This window comes from Sapajus apella, unplaced genomic scaffold (genome assembly GCF_009761245.1).
Source record: "Sapajus apella isolate SASKATOON/1434 unplaced genomic scaffold, GSC_monkey_1.0 scaffold12, whole genome shotgun sequence".
Classification (NCBI taxonomy): domain Eukaryota; kingdom Metazoa; phylum Chordata; class Mammalia; order Primates; family Cebidae; genus Sapajus; species Sapajus apella.
In genome coordinates this window covers 5824754-5830077 of record NW_022436952.1, presented here as the reverse complement: position 1 = coordinate 5830077, position 5324 = coordinate 5824754, and the positions used below count along the sequence as shown (strand labels likewise).

The following is a 5324-nucleotide window of genomic DNA, read 5'->3' as shown; positions in this document are numbered from 1 at the left end:
CAGGCAATTCTCCTGCCTCAACCTCCTGAGTAGCTGGGATTACAGGCACGCGCCACCGTGCCCAGCTAATGTTTTGTATTTTTAGTAGAGACGGGGTTTCACCATGTTGACCAGGATGGTCTCGATCTCTTGACCTCGTGATCCACCCGCCTCGGCCTCCCAAAGTGCTGGGATTACAGGCTTGAGCCACTGTGCCCGGCCAAATTTTTGTATTTTTAGTAGAGATGAGGTTTTGCCATGTTGGCCAGGCTGGTCTCGAACTCCTAATCTCAGGTGATCTGCCTGCCTTAGCCACCCAGAGTGCTGGGATTACAGGCTTGAGCCACTGTGCCCAGCTTTCTTGTTTTTTTTTTTTTCTCTATAGAGACGGCCCAGCTGGTCTTGAACTCCTGACCTTAAATGATCTGCCCACCTCAGCCTCCCAAAGTGCTGGGATTACAGGGGTGAACCACTGCATCCAGCCTGGACATGTGCTTTTATTTATCTTATTTCCACCTAGGAGTAGAAATGGTATTTCATTATGGTTTAAATTTGCGTTTCTATGATGACTTAATGATGTTGAACATTTTTTACTAGCCTTTTTTTTTTTTTTAAAGACAGGGCTTCACCATGTTTGTCAGGTGAAGAACTCCCGACCTCAGGTGATCCACCCGCTTTGGCTTCCAAAGTGCTTGGATTACCGGCGTGAGCCACCACGCCTGGCCCATTTTTTACTAGTCTATTGTCCATTCATCTATCTTATTTTGTGAAGTATCTGTTTAAATATTTTGCCCATTAAAAAAATTGATCTGGGCTGGGTGCAGTGGCTCACACCTGTAATCCCAAGCACTTTGGAAGTCCAAGGCGGGTGGATCACCTGAGGGTCGGGAGTTTGAGACCAGCCTAGCCAACATGGCAAAACCCGATCTTTACTAAAAATACAAAAATTAGCCAGGGGTGGAGGTGCGCCTGTAAGTCCAGCTATGGTGCCTAGAACAGGACAAAACAATATCTAAACTTTAAATAGAGGATACATTTTCTCAGCACTATAACAATGTTGTGTCAATGAAATAAGAACAGGTTCTTTTTAAAAAAGAACGTTGGAGCCGGGCGCGGTGGCTCACGCCTGTAATCCAAGCACTTTGGAGGCCAAGGCGGGCGGATCACCTGAGGTCGGGAGTTCAAGACCAGACTGACCAACATGGTGAAACCTGTCTTAAAAAAAAAAAAGAAAAGAAAAGAAAAAAAGAATATTGGAGAATAGAACATCTAAAATATGATAACCATTAACTTTAATCAATGAGTTGGAAGATAAAATTGAGAAAATAGCTTGTGAAAAGAACCCCAAAAGCTGGAAAAAATTTTTTAAAAGCTAAAGGGTCCAGTAAGACTAATATTCAATTAAGAAGCATTACAGAGGGCTGGGTGCAGTGGCTCATGCCTGTAATCCCAGCACTTTGGGAGGCTGAGGTAGGCAGATCATGAGGTCAGGAGTTTGAGACCAGCCTGACCAACATGGTGAAACCCCATCTCTACTAAAAATTCAAAAACTAGCCAAGCACGATGGTGCACACCTGTATTTCCAACTGCTAAGGAGCTAAAGCAGGAGAATCACTTGAACCCGGGAGGCGAAAATTGCAGTAAGCCAGATCGCACCACTGCAGTTCAGCATGGGTGACAAAGTGAGACTCTGTCTCAAATAAATAAATAAATAAGCATTACAGAGATATGGAACATAGAGAAATGGAGGGAAAGCAATCATCGAAGGAAAAATTCAAGAAATCATCTCAGACCTGAATGGCCTAGATTTCTAAAATGAAAGGCCCACTGAGTACACAACATAATGGATGAAAACGTTCATTCAAAGACATATGCAGTTTCAGATCAATGAGTTAACAGAAGATCCTAAAACCTAAAGAGAAAAAGCCGGTCACATTCAAAGGAACAGCAATCAGAATGGCATCATGCTTTTTATTAACTATGCCGGATAATGTAGGAATGCTTTCCACTGATTTATGATATAAATTACTTAAGGCTGGGTGTGGTGGCTCATGCGTGTAATCCCAGCACTTTGGGAGGCCTGAGGTCAGGAGGTCAAGACCAGCCTGGCCAACATGGTGAAACCCCATCTCTACTAAAAATACAAAAATTAGCCAGTCAAGGGGGCAGGAACCTGTAATCCCAGCTACTCCACAGGCTAAGGCAGGAGAATTGCGCGAACCTGGGAGGCAGAGATTGCCATGAGCCAAGATCACACCATTGCACTCCAGCCTGGGCAACAAGAGTGAAACTTCATCTCAAAAATAAAATAAATAACTTACTTAAACTGTGAATTCAGTAGAGTATTTTCAAGCCAGGTGTAGTGACTCATGCCTATAATCTCAAGCCTTTGGGAGGCCAAGGCCGGTGGATCACTTGAGCCTCAGGAGTACTAGCTTGGGCAACATGGTGAAACCCCATCTCTACAAAAAAAAAAAAAAAAAAAGGTGTGCGATTGGAGTCCCAGCTACTTGGGAGGCTGAGCACAGAGGATCACCTGAGCCCAGGGAGATCGAGGCTGCAGTGAGCCATGATCATGCCACGGCACTCCAACATAGGTGATAGAGTGAGACCCTCTCTCAAAAAAATAATAAAAAAACATTTTCAGATATGTGACATCTTATTTCCTATCCATGTACCCTTTGTCAGGAAACTACTAGAGGACGCGGTGCACCAGAATAAGAGAATAAACCCAGAAACAGGAAGACGTGATCCAGGCAACAGGATATTTCAATATAGGTGAGAAATAAGAAAGCCTCTAAGATGATAATGAAGGGAAATCCTAGGGTGATAGCTGGCCTGGCTGCAGGCCTAGGGAACAATCAGTAAGGCTGGAGCCAGAGGACAGAAGCCTCCAGGAGGGAGACACCCAAGAAAGAAGATGCAATGAATACAGGAAAAGTCTATACTTTTAGTGAATGATAGAGAATAAATTCATGATTGGAACATAGGAAACTAAGCAGACAAGTCCTAATTTAGTGTTTATGTATAATTGACTCCATGAGATTTTTTTTTTCTTTTTTTGAGATGGAGTTTTGCTTTTGTTGACCAGGCTGGAGTGCAATGGCACAATCTCTGCTCACAGCAACCTCCGCCTCCCGGGTTCAAGTGATACTCCTGCCTCAGCCTCCTGAGTAGCTGGGATTACAGGTGCACCACCACACGTGGCTAATTTTGTATTTTTAGTGGAGATGGGGTTTCTTCATATTAGTCAGTCAGGTCTCAAATTATCGACCTCAGATGATCCGCCCACCTTGACCTCCCAAAGTGCTAGGGTTACAAGCATGAGCCACCATGCCTGGCCCAAGATTTTTTTAAACAAAGAAAGAAAACAATCATAGTAGGCTAAATTTTGCAGCTGTGGATAATACTTACAGAGGCACAAACAGAGTATATCAGTTTCCACCAACCCCAGCATGAGGGCTTTCCTCTTTATTGTCCAAGGTGGCTGCTTCCTTTCTAACCATCCTGCCTGTGCTCCAGCCTGCGTGAGTCCTCTTTGTTCCAGCTATTCTGGGTTTCTTTTGGTTAACTAGAAATTGAATGAATGAAATTTAGTTAATTGAAGCATTAAATTAATAAATGTTTGAATTAAAATGTTAGCCTGGACATGGTGACTCATGCCTGTAGCCTCAGATAGGAGGCTGAGGTGGGAGGATCGATTCAGCCCAAGAGGTGGAGGCTGCAGTGAGCGATTATTGTGCCACTGCACTCCAGCCTGCGTGACAGTGGGAGACCCTGTCTCAAAAAAAAAAAAAAGCCAGGCGCAGTGGCTCACACCTGTATGTAACCCAGTGTTTTGGGAGGCTGAGGTGGGTGAATCATTTGAGGTCAGTTCAAGATCAGCCTGACCAACATGTTGAAACCCCATCTCTACTGAAAATACAAAAAAGTTAGCAAAGCTTGATGGTGAGTGCCTGTAATCCCAGCTACTCGGGGGAGCCAAGGCAGGAGAACTGCCTGAACCCAGGAGGCAGAAGTTGAAATGAGCTGAAATCATGCCATTGCACTCCAGCCTGGGCAAGAGAGAGAGACTCAGTCTCAAAAGTCTATAAGAAAATGGGTCTAAGCAAAACAGCTGTGGACAAATGCATACATATATACATACATGTGTGTACAGGTGTATACATATGTGTGCATGTATCAACATGTTTGTATGTGTATGTGTATACATGTGTGTACAGATGTGTGTGCCTGTGTGTATGTATGTACATGTATGTACATACGTGTGTGTATACATGGGAGAGTGGAAGAGATGATAAAAACATCAACCACAGTACAGACCACAAGGATGTGGTAGTGCTGTGTAAGTGACTGAATGTTATATAACCAGCTCAACCTCCTGAGTAGCTGGGACCACAGACACACATCACCATACTTGGCTAATTTTGTTTTGAAAGAGTCTGGCTCCATCCCCAGGCTGGAGTGCAGTGGTGTGATCTCGGCTCACTGCAACCTCCGCCTCCCAAGTACCTGGGATTACAGGCACGCACTACCACTCCCAGCTAGTTTTTTCTATTTTTAGTAGAGATGGGGTTTCACCATGTTGGCCAGGCTGGTCTCGAACTCCTGAACTCAGATGATCCACCCGCCCCCATCTCCCCAGGGCTGAGATTACAGGCTGAGTCACTGTGCCTAGCCAACCCTGTGGCTAATTTTTAAATTATCTGTAGAAACAAGGTTGTACTGTGTTGCCCAAGTTGGTCTTGAACTCCTGGGTTCAAGCAGGCAATCATCCCACCTTGGCCTCCCGATGTGCTGGGATTGCAGGCATGAGCTGCCGTCACCGGTGGTGATTTTTCAAGAAAAGCCAGTAATCTGGATTTTTATTTAAAATACCTTGAGTTCTAAAAGCTGGCATGTAAATTTTCAAGCAGATTGAGGATTTGTGACCTTCCCACACACAGGCCACATGAGAAAACATAAATAAATAAATAAAATTTCAAAAAGATTTTGAAAGCATTGTATAGGTCAAGAAAAAATGCAAGTTTGCAACCTCTGGAGTGTAGTACTGTGGAACATTTAGAGTAGTCACTGACCTCTCTGTGGAAGAACTGTGTCTAGTTCTACTCTGAGTAGCAAGAGGTTGTGGTAATGGGTGCTAAATCACATACCTATCTGGGCAGAAGCTCTGTCCTCCTGTACTTAGGTAATGTTTCATATTTTACAGGCAGAGAGGAAATGGCCCAAAATGAACCATTACATTCTCCATGGTGGCATGTCAGGGCTGGTTGCAGTGAGCTGAGATCGCACCATGTACTCCAGCCTGGGTGACAGAGCAAGACTCCATCTCAAAAAAAAAGAAA

The 5324-nt window shown here is 44.3% G+C and overlaps 1 protein-coding gene across 3 annotated transcripts in view; it reads left to right on the top strand.

Annotated features, from left to right (window-relative positions):
- The window catches only part of LOC116552902, a 14402-nt gene extending 10798 nt beyond the window's left edge, over positions 1-3604 (top strand). For 2 of the 3 annotated variants that reach the window (XR_004269544.1, XR_004269546.1), the window contains exon 3: positions 2668-2835. The gene's annotated coding sequence lies outside the window, so the exon portion shown is untranslated. Of the gene's footprint in view, positions 1-2667; positions 2836-3462 lie in introns of those variants that run through there. The other variant, XR_004269545.1, reaches the window with a different exon arrangement.
- The last annotated feature ends 1720 nt before the right edge of the window (positions 3605-5324 follow it).